The 11,489-nt window shown below is 51.2% G+C and overlaps 1 long non-coding RNA gene across 1 annotated transcript in view; it reads right to left on the reverse strand.

Moving 5' to 3' along the window:
- The window catches only part of LOC112953264, a 41,079-nt gene extending 30,491 nt beyond the window's left edge, over positions 1–10,588 (reverse strand). Inside the window, exons 1-2 of the long non-coding RNA XR_003250555.1 lie at positions 10,510–10,588; positions 9,091–9,206 (exon numbers count right to left, since the gene is read on the reverse strand). This is a non-coding gene — a long non-coding RNA (uncharacterized LOC112953264). The remainder of the gene's footprint in view (positions 1–9,090; positions 9,207–10,509) is intronic.
- Between the last annotated feature and the right edge of the window lie 901 nt (positions 10,589–11,489).

Here is an 11,489-nt window from a genome sequence, read left to right on the forward strand (position 1 = left end):
GAGCAGCGCGGACGCAGGGCAGGGCTGGGGCAGCACCTGCAAGACCTGCCCAGCCCTCGCCCCTCCTGCAGTCCCCCGTGCTGCTCTCAGCACGGGAGCCGCTCTCCACGCTGTGCTGGAGCTCACGGAGCACGTTTGGAGGCCCTGGCCACGCACCACCCGTGTCTGCCAAGGGCACAGGCCAGCGCGGCTGCCKGCGCCGGGAGCTGGGGATGCCGGTGCGTTCTGCTGCGCTGCCGYCCCCACCCGCGCCTCGCGGGGCACGTGCCCCCGCTGCTCCCACCCAGCACCCTCCTGGCCTCGCTAGGTGCAGCGCTGCGAGGCGGGCACGGGGCCCGGCACAGCCCCGAGCAGGGCTGCATGTTTGTGCAGCACCCAGTGCACAGGGCCAGGGCGTTAAACACAGGACAATGCATCACAGAGTCAAGGAACCCCACGTCTCACATCGGCTTCCACAGCCCGCGGTGTTAGCAGCGACGAAGGCAGCAAACACCAGCTAGCACAGTACAAGCACTGTTGGTAGATACCAACCCCGTCATCTACATAGCACACCAGAGCCAAAGGCTTTTGTTTGCCTGCACGCGTAGACGACCATCAAAATATCCTCTCTGGTGAGAACTGCAACTACTCTGTGTGTCACGTGTGCAGAGCAGTGAAACCATCAGCACCAGAAGCAGCACTGGTTGTCCTAGGGAAGCAGGCAACAAGCTCCAGAAGCAGCTCCAAGGCGGAGCAATGCACCCCAGGGYAGCAGCCCCAGGGCAGCTCCAGCTCGCCTGCAGCCGCAGCAGCATCTCCCCTGGCAGCCGGTATTTGCAGCCAGAAAACACCTGGGACCTCCCTTCCCTTCCAAGCTGCGTCACCTGTCCCTGCATCCTCCCAGGTGAAGCTCTGGCCCAATCTGCACAGGCCTTGGCTGGTTGTTTAAAGGCACCACTTCACCTTTTAAAGGTTTGCTCAGGCCCAAATTTATCCATCCCCGGCCTTTTGGGCAGGTGGGAGCAAGTCTTCCCGTGTCGCCTCCCCCTGCCACCATCTCACCTTCATTATCATGAAGTTAATCAGAAACGGCTAGAATTAACAAAGCAGGCAGGAGAAGGCCCAAGGCACTAGGTCCTCCCGCCCAGAGCAGGGACGCGGGCGGCCGCTCTCCTGCCCGTGGCAGACGTGGCACACGGGCGGCCGGCGCGGGCGGCCTCCCCTCGCCGAGCACGAGCAGCCGCCCGCGGAGGCACCTGCCGCTCCAACAGCGGGAGTTAACCCGGGACCCCCAGAGCCTGGCAAAGCCGCGGCCCCTTGGGGACCACAGCGACACTGAGCTGGCTCTCCTTCCACACCAGGATCTGGGAATACCTGGGGATAAGGTTTTACTGGAAAACCGAAGGTGATCTCAATGTTATTGCCAGGAAAGGCACCGAAACCCGTTCTGTAGCAGGAGGAAGACATAGCTGCTACTAACTAGCACTCCCTGAAAATACTCCCACCCTTCTTTTTAATTTTAAAAATTGCCCAACTCTACTAGAAATCATAATAGATAAATCTCTCCTTTGAGGATTTTTTGTGCAGTAGTACAATGACATCAAACACATGCTAGCCAACCCAATTTCATGTGAATTTGATATGCATTTACTCATGGCAGAGTTTGTTTGAAGTCTGCAACGAGACACCTTGCTATGCTCTCTCACCCCAAGCACCCTTCTTCCATATTTCAAGGTAAATTAGCAAAAAAAGAAAAGAAAGCAAAACAAAACCAAAAATGAAATAATAAAAAATATATATATTAAAAAGTATTCCTCTGAAAAGCACAAAGTAAAAGATGGGTTATTTTTCTTATACTGCTCATGGCCTCCCGGGTTTCTGAATGCCTCATGTCTCCATTTAACTACAAATTGGCCTGATAATATGTTTATTTATGCAAACATAAATGAGGATTAGCCGCACTGAAGTTGAGAGCGCAGCAAGCAGGAGCAGCTCTACATTCCCCGTGCTCATTCCTTTGGCATCTTCCTCATCCCAACACACGCTATTTGCGGGCAGTGACGCTCCCTGACAGCATCACATCGTCCTGCCCCACTCCTAAAAACATRATTCCCCCACCGCATCTCCCAGCTATTAATGGGAGCCAATATACTTTCCTTCCAGAGCATTCAAGGCCCCATGCTATCTGGTCACCCAACCTCTCTGCAGAAAGATCTCTCTCCTTTYCTTTCACTTTGCGAACTTTTTATTTCTTCTGCTTGCCACCCTGACACTCTCTGTCTTTGCACAGGTCCCAAYAAATCATCTGAGAAATGACCCAAAGTTGGTCCCCCTTTTCTTACCYTAATTGAGGAGTCAAAGCCAGATCTCCTGCCCTGCTGCTCAGGGATCCAAACCACCCTCTGGGCTTTGGTCCCTACAACACAGCACTGAGAGATGCTCCTTGTTGCAGCTCACGTTGTCAGTGTTGGACACCAAATCTTGACCACAGTGAAGTACTCTGTCTAGAAACTGCTGCACTGCAATATCCACATTTCTGTGGTGCAAAACACAGTGGGAAGATCCCCTTCTTGCTGCACTGTGGGCAGTGCTCCTTCCAATCAGCACAGTCTCAGTGGGGACCTCAGTTCTCCAAACGGGCAAAGTCCCTGTCACCAGGAGACAGCCTGATCCTGCGTGAGGCCCTCCAAAGCCAGGGAGAAAATGGGCACGCAGAAAGCACTCGCCAGTTACACGGGAAAGATGGAAGTGAAGAAATACTTTTCCTTCTTATTTTCCAGGGATTCGTGGCCACATTGCCCAGCAACCCTRGACCCTGTGTAGGGCTTTCCTCCTTGTCCCTCAGCACACAGCACGGGAAGGGTTTATGTCTGCGCACTTGACACTAATGGAATCAACTTAAACCTTTCACCTCCTGCAGGCACAGCTAATAGTAAGAACATAAACAGGCAGCAAGGAGAAAAACTATCTCCTCCCACTGCCAAGGCTACTCCTGCAACGTTCTCCATTTAAATTAATATAAGGAATGAATTTGAGGAAAAGGAGATTTTTTTCCCGCCACCAACTGAACAGAAACAGAGCTTCCCAGGGGGGCTCGATGGTCTCGAAGGTCTTTCCCAGCCATGGTGACTGTGATSCCAAGGGGCCAAGCTCCGGTGGGCGGCTCAGGGCGTTGCTGTGGGCTCTGCTTCCAGTGGCTCGGACGCACGTGCCACGGGGAACGCGCCATCCACGCAGCGGGGAACGCGCCACGCTCGCAACTCCTGCCACCCAAGTCACACAGTGCCCCAAACCCCGGCTCCTTTCATTACAGTCTTTGATCACCAGAAGTTTAAATGGTATCTTGTGGAAATACTACTCAGTCAGACTTCAAATGAAGTCAGCCCTTTTGTTATTGACCTTGGTTGCCAGGAACTAGGGCCCTAGTTTTGATCTTGAGTATAGACAGAAATCAACTAATCTCCTGTTCAAAGAGAAGGCAGGGCAAAAATCATTTTAATTTCCTTGCCTTTGGCCAGAAATTTTAGTAATTTAGTGTAAAAGAATAGCCAAGGGGAGGATGGAGAGCTTTAAAGYACTGCTCTGAATGCCAAACGGGAGAGGACAGCGCGAACCTGACCCCTGTGCCTTGGCTCGCAGCCTGTAGGCAACCCGCACGTGCCCACTCGTGGCTGCTGCTGCATGTGGGTTTCACGCTGCAGACTGTGCAGAGTAAATCCACGAGTGCCGAGCCTGCTGCCAGGTGGCCGCAGCGCTTGGCACTGCTCACCGAGCGCCGCGGGCGTCCAGCCCGGCACTGCTGCGGAGCAGGGCGCTCGCTCCACAGCCACGTGCCCCCTGGCGCCGCGCTGCCCCTGCCGCCGTGCCCCCCGGCGCCACGCTGCCCCTGCCGCCGTGCCCGCCAGTACAGCACTGCCCCTGCCGCCGTGCCCCCCGGCCCCGCGCTGCCCCTGCCGCCGTGCCCCCCAGCCCCGCGCCGCCCCTGCCGCTGTGCCCCCCGGCACCGCGTGGCTCCCCGCGAGCGCCGGCCCGCGGCACACAGCAAGGCACTGGCTGCAGCTGCACCCTGGCCGCTCCGCACACTCCCACAGCAGCGCTCCTCTCAGCCCAAGCACCTTCTCACTTTGCTCCTCTCAGTCTATTTTATCGAGTCTATTCTGCTCACTAAAATCCTTTCTAAAGAGCTGCTGCCCAAGTGCAGACACAGCGTATGAGGGATTGCTGGGCACCGAGCACAACAGCCACAGTGAACCCAAGAAAGCTGGAAGAAAATAAAAGGAAACAAGACCCAGCTGGAGAAGGTCTGAGGCGCCCAGGAAGCAGAACAGAACCCAGCAGGCAGGAGCGGTGATTCCCAGCGCGATCCACCTGCTCCACCAAGGCGGGTGAGCGGGGCCGAGCCCGGCGCCGCGGCTGGGCACGGGGCCCGTTGCGGCCGGCGACACCGCCGTGTGTCCACGGCCGCGGCCCGCTCGGGAACGGCGGCACTGGGAGCAGCCGGGCACAAAGCTACGTAACGAGCACAGCACAGGCCTGTCCCGCAGCGGGTCCAGGAGCTGCCGAGTCCAGGGCTGCAACTCTCTCTACAAGAAAGAGCTTCAGGGTCGTCCAGGGCAGAATCACCTGCTTTGAGAGCAAGGACTGCGGTCACTGCCACACTACTCCTCAACATGGCCTTGCGTTTGATCACCTTCTGCCACGTGTATTTCATTTTCMTTTTGTCTGGTTTCCATCAAAACTGCATAACAAACCATATGCTTTAATTCTACGAGTATCTTTATCTCAGGTAGGGCTACCAACACACCCTTGCACTGTAGTCCAGGCCCTCGGTGAGGTTTTTGCTGGTCATCTTTCCAAACTGCAAAAGCATGAGGAGTGCAGGCAACCTGGGAAGAGTACTAAGGACTTCTCCTACATTTGGCTGCACTTCATTTAGCCACAGGCTATTTGAAGCAGTTGGATATTTTATTACTAGGGAATGGTAAAACTTTGTGTCAGTGGGTAAATCGCTATTCCTTCTTGTATCCTTCATATTGTATTTCATTTTTTCAGTGCATTTTTTCTGAAGCTATCACAGAGCAAGGATATAAGCAGGGTGCTTGGACAGTGGCTTTGCAGTACAGAGATTATATCTGGAAGGGTATAAAACCCTAAGAACTAATAAAATATTCAAGCTTGCCGRGAGCAAAGGTTGTGCAAGTTAAGAGGGGCACAGATTATAAATACAGGCTGTGCACCAGGTTTCCCCAGAGGCCCCGTCCCTCCTCGCCCACCCTAAACACAAACCGAACACGGGAGCAGCCCCGAGCGCAGCCGGAATCGCAGCCCTCCCGGAGCAGGGCGCAGGGAAGGAGCGTGCACCAGGGACAGCAGGGCCGTCCTAGCAGTATCGCCGGGAAACAGACGCTGGAAACGTTGCTGCCGTTTCGTCACAGCAGCAACGAGATCCAAATCCGTATCAGCTTGGCAAGGACTCGTGCTTGCACTGAGGGGCAGGCATTAGGAGACACTGCCATTCCCTGCACGTGCAGACACACGCATCCACAAGACTATTTGGCAGACACGGGTAAGGCTTCCCATTCACTTGCACAGCAAACACTGTCACTATTTATGCAGTGTCCTTACACTAATCATCTGTCCGAGGCCATCATAATTTATGCAGATTCCTGTCAGATCTTGTAAACCAAATCTGATACTCGGATGAAAAGCCTCCTCAGAACGCACGCTGGTGCAAACCACAGCCAGCGGCTGCAATCTTCCTTTCTAAACGGGTAGAACAGCAGCTAACARGCAGCGCACTCGCTCTCCCGGTACCGTCCGCTCGCCGTCTCTGCGGACCCTCCGATGAAGCCGTTGCGTTGCTGCCCTCCACCGGGCACTGAGCCTGCTCTGCGTCCCGCACCCCGCGCTCCTGCCCGGGACACTTCCCGACACCCTCGTGCCGCTCGGAGCGGCCGCTCCTGCCAAGCCCCACAGCCCGCCGGGCAGCGGCCGCTGCCGCCCCGACCCGCCGCGCGCCTCTCGTTATGCATCAAATGAGGCACCAGACACACACGCTGGTGTATCAATTCACACACGAATTGATAGAGTGGGCTCTTCGTTAGCCACAGTCCGCTGAGCCACGTGCAGCACTTAAAACAAGATTTGTAAGGCTTTATTAAAAAGCTTTGCTGCTTTTCAATTCCCAGGCTCTTGATCCAGGGAAGTTGAAACTAGGAGCCCATTAAAATTAATTGGGAGTGTTGAACCATCTCATGATGAATTCATTTCATACTTAAATACACATAAAAACAACAGGACTGGAATGACCTCTGGCAATATATATCTATACATAATATCTAATTTACTGTGAAAACATATGAAATAAAATGATTATGTCACCAACTAACATCTAGAGCAATGGCTAGAGCAAGCTAATGCGCCTCAAGGTTTAACAGGAAATTTTCACAGCTGCTGCAGAATCGAGGGCAGAGGTGGCACTGGTTTTGTAACGCTGACCACCTGTAAAGACTAACCTGGCATGCTGGAATTCACACTGCAGAAACACCTGCAATCCCTCATCTCTCCCAGAACAGAGAAGAGGCCGAACGTGGAGAGCAGCATCCAGGCAAGGAACTGGCCCTCCTGGCTTGCCATGAAGCTGCTGACCCAAAGCACCCAGCTCGGGACCAGCACCACCTCAGCACTCCACTGCCTATGGGCAGTGCTTTCTTGGGGACCTAGCAGCTGTATTTCAGCAATTAGCATTACAAAGACTTTATAAATGTGGCACTCAGCCCAGCCACACAGAAAGCAGCACTATGAGCTGCAGGTACTTTAGAGGATTGTGTCAACACCTCACACAYAGAAAGAAAAAAGAGCTGAGAGTCTTTCAGTGCTTTGTGCACACACTGTGCTTGAGGGTGCGGGGGCCAGGCTGCAGACACCCCGTGCTCCAACGCTGCGCTCTGGGGTCAGAGCTCATCCCRCAGACACGGGGACCGACCTCTGAGCGTCAGCACCACTGCGCCACGGGAAACACCCAGCCTCTAAGGACACACGGAGCCAAAGGCGGAGAGCGGGAACGCTGCGAGAGGAGAGGGAGAGGAGAGGACAGCACTGAGGTCCCGTGGATAACCAAGGAGCGAGAACATGAGGTCCCGTGGATAACCAAGGAGCGAGAACATGGGCCTGACCGATTATTATGAATTTACCTAAGCAAGCAGGGAAACGGGCCTCGTGCTGCTACAAGGTTCGCCTGCGAAGGGAGTTTTGCACATCTCATTTTGCCCGTCAGAGCAAAGTYCTTCCCAAACACAGCACCGTCAGAAAAAGCATCGCAACCCCAAAGCCCATCTCCATCTGCACACACGCACCATCGGTTTCCTTCAGCCAGTCGTTATGTATTTGTTGCAAAGTACAAAAGGACTCCAAAATATATAATTCCTTACATTGCCCAAGTACTACTGTGGTTGGACCAGATCACACTTAATTTAAAAAGAAATCCAATCAGAAATGAAGTAGAAACACAACATATATGTTAGATATATCTAAATGTGTTCTGTAATTAAGTAACACATTGAAATTTAGAGAATTATAATTCATTATACATTTAACTCATTTGCAGGAAAAGAATAAGATCTTAATTCACAGGTCTTTAGTAGCTCTTTGTTTTGAAAAGGAAGCCTAAAAGGAACAGGAATGCAGTGGAGCCAAAGTTTAATTTTTAACGTGAATGTATTTTGGGAAACAATTTTCCCGTTTCCCATGTAGCACCAGGAGGTTTATTTTGTTATTAATTTGGGAATYTTATTTTTGCACATATGTCACTGTTCAACAAATGACAAAACTTAAGATTGCCATCTGAAGCTCCTGCTACCCCGAATCTGACTGTTTTTGCAGACAGCAGAGACGGCTGGCGCTGCCCTAGGATGCGAGCAGCAATGCCACCAGGACACGATGCCGATGGAAGTGACACGCAGTTCTGTGCCCACAGACCCCCTGTAAACAGCAGCTATTCAAGGTGCCAGTCACGCAAGCCCCTCCGAGCACGTGAGCCACGATGATGACCATGGTGCAGGAAGGCGAGCGCTCTGCTCACGCTCCGTGCGGAGCTCCGCGTGTGCACGGACACCCACCCATGGAGCTGGAGCCTCACTCTGCCGCGCAGCGTTCGCACGGCACGATTTGTCTGTATTTGAGCGGCACTTTTTGCCTTACAAATGTCCTATTTTCCTTATTTATGAGACCCATTGCTTTTCCATTTCAAACCAACTGACTCTCAAATCTTTCTTACTTGTTTTCTTACCTTTTACTCCTCATCTTCATGGAAGTTTTTGAAGCTTTCTGGAGGATATGCAAGCTGAATACTGTAAGCTCACCTTTTTATACTTACTGAATATTTAAACCCTTTCTGGCTCCCTTAAAATAAATCTTTTCCATTTGGAAGGACAGAGGGCTACTGTTTCCATAACAACCACTTCTCAGAAATTTTTCTTTTGGTAAATAATGGTAGATTAACTGCATGGTTTTAATGTTTAATCGCATTCTGTTAGATGTGTGGAAAAAAATTTTAAAGTAAATTCACCTTTGTTTTCCTATCATATGTCTCACTGACCGAAATATAACTGCTTTGAAAGAAATTTAAGACAGTGAGAGACAGAGCACCCATGAACTCATTCACTATACTGTTGCAGAAGCTGGGAAAGAAATAGGATTGAAAATGGCTGGTGCATTTTTGATCATTGCAGTTTTTACAAGGATATAAAAAGTCACATCAGGTAAAATCTCAGGAGTGCTAAAGCAATGATCTAGGAAATAACGCAAACAGGCACTCGCACTCCGGTATTAAGTGCCGAGAAAGTGGGATAGGAGGCTGGTGGCAAAGGCGCTGCAGGCAGGGTGCCCTTTCCTCGGCCACGAGGCAGCAGTTCTGGTGGTCCCGTGCTCCGCAGGGCCGTGCGCCGGCGGCAGCCCCGCGACCGCTGCCCTCCCGAGGGAGGCTCGTGCCCGCTGCGCCACGGGGACGGGCAGGGTCCCCCCTTCAGGCGCCCCCCAGCACAGGGATCCCCCGACACGCACAGCCAGGACCRGGCAGCGCTGCAGAGCCCCGGCCGGGAGCGCACCACCTACCCGAGCAGAGCAGGGCTTTGCGAGGCCGGGGCAAATCCGCGCGGCAGCACAAGTGGGATGCGCTGCCGCTGCTGTTCATGATCTCCAGCACACAGCAGTTGTCCAATACTGCGCATCTTTTATACAAAAAAAATAGGTTTGTTAATATTCTTTTGAAAGCAATTCTAAGCTTCTGTGCCTTTGTACATCCACTTCAGTGCAATAAATAATTCGTTGCCAGAAATGCTTAAATCAAAGACAAATATTTACTACACGTTAGCGATTGGGCAACTGTTTCTGTAGGTAACTGTGAGCATTCACACRCACCAAACCCAACTGAGATTTAATTTTTTTTTCACTCCAGAAATGGAGGTCATGTGACTTCACAATCAGATCAAAACTGCTCAGATTTCAAATTCATTTCCTACATATGAATGAACTACGAAATTGGGATTCTCAGTCTGAAAGTTTTCAGACAAATCCAAATAAATCCTTTACTAAGTACAGTTAAAAAAAAATCAATTTTAAGATGCTTTTGGCACTTGCTTTAAACTAACACATTAGACTTTGCCCATTTCTGTCCATCTTCAATAAGAGCTTAGCACAAGCTGTAAGACATGAAGTAGATAGAATGTATTTATGATATGTAAATACATTTGTGTGGGTACTTTAAGAAATTCACTGCCATGCTATTTTGACTGCTATTTTCCTATTGCAAAAAAAAGCCTTTGGCTTCAGCCTCGGAAAGGATGAAAAAAAGCATCTCCTTCCTACAAAGCAGAGACAGCAATGCATTATGATCAGAGAGGACAGACTATTACAACTCATCTAGTTTTTAACCTCTGAAGATAATAAATGTGAGTATCTGACTTGCAACCTCACACAAGCAGCAGCTTTTCGGAAGCTCTCTGCATTTTCTAAGGGCATTGTCTAAGGGCTCAGTGCTCTCCTTACAGAACCTAGGATACAATCCACGATGAACCGAGCGCCACTGAACATTATCCTGGGCCACTCAACTCGAGCCRAGTCGGGTATTTTCATCTAGACACAGAAGCTTTTACTGCTGCATTAACCTACAAAAGGGAGCAGGGAGAAAGGGAAACCAAGAAGCAGGTACCAAAATACTGAGTGAAGGAAATGCAACAAAGCGATTAGGCTCTCTAATGTTAAAGGCTATGGAAATATTGCTATGGCAAACACTGATATCCCATAAAGAAAGATTAAAGGATAGGCCCAACATGTTTAAAACAGTCAAAACGATGAATAAAAGACGAATAAAAAAGAGTGGTTTCCATCATGCTGTTTCTAGAGTGCATCACTGAAAACTGAACAGCTCATTTCCTGTTAAATACTATTAAAATGAGGTGCAACGGCACCTGTTCTCTTATAGAGTAAACTGCTCTTATAGAGCAATTGCTTTATGCAGCAAAACTCACGCACCTGAAGACAGGTATTTTCATAGAGTTTTCCACTGAAGAGGATCCCTCTTAATCCCTCTTAATAAAGCCAGAACGCTTTATTCTTTGGCAACACATCCACACGCTGCTCGGAGGCCGCTCCACCTTTGCAGGACACCAAAGGGCACGGTGAGGGTTTGGGCAGGCGAGAGGCAGGACCTTGAGCATCTCCCAGCTGCATCTCCTTTGGGGTAAKACAACAACTGATTAAGCTGTCAACTTCCCAGCGTTAAACTTGGCTTATATATCTCGGCATAGCATCACCCCAGGTTTACTGTTAGAAATAACAGTACAGTTAGAAATAACAGTACAATAACTGGGGACATGAAACTCTAATTTATATCCATTTGGAAACTCTAATTTATATCCATTTGGAAACTCTAATTTATATCCATTTGGAAAAGCTCATGTATTTGGAAAGCCTGTTTGGACACACCTGGGCGTTCGGCTTCCCTTGCCAAGGTGGAAGGGCCCTCCTGAGGCCGCCCGGTTTCAGGGGGTTTGTTCCCCCTGAAAAGTGGCTGTCCTGTTGGGCCYGGCGGGCTGCCCGCAGAGCCGGGCTCATGCGGCCCCGCTGCCCAGTGCGGTCCCTCATACCCAACACGGCCGCTCACACCCAGCGCCACCCCTCTTCCCAACGCGGCCCCGCTGCCTGGGGCATCCTCGGCTTGACGCGGGACCGCGGCCTAATCCCAACGGTCAGGCGCGGCCGTGGGCGCCAGCCTCGCTCTCACAGCCCAACCAGTCACCAGGGCTTCAGACAACACCCCAACCTTCTGCCGACTGACGCGTTTCGCCCCTCACCTCCTCCRAAGGTCCTCCCGGACTGTGACTCATAACACACTGCTTATTCCCCACCTGACACTTTCATAAGGTTGTGTTGTCACCTCCTAGCTATGTCCTGAGCTTTACCCCTCACAGCTAAATTTACCAGAGATCACTTCAAGATCTTGTTTAATTAAA

The sequence above is a fragment of the Nothoprocta perdicaria genome, unplaced genomic scaffold (genome assembly GCF_003342845.1).
Source record: "Nothoprocta perdicaria isolate Ctin4 unplaced genomic scaffold, notPer1 scaffold_107, whole genome shotgun sequence".
Lineage (NCBI taxonomy): Eukaryota > Metazoa > Chordata > Aves > Tinamiformes > Tinamidae > Nothoprocta > Nothoprocta perdicaria.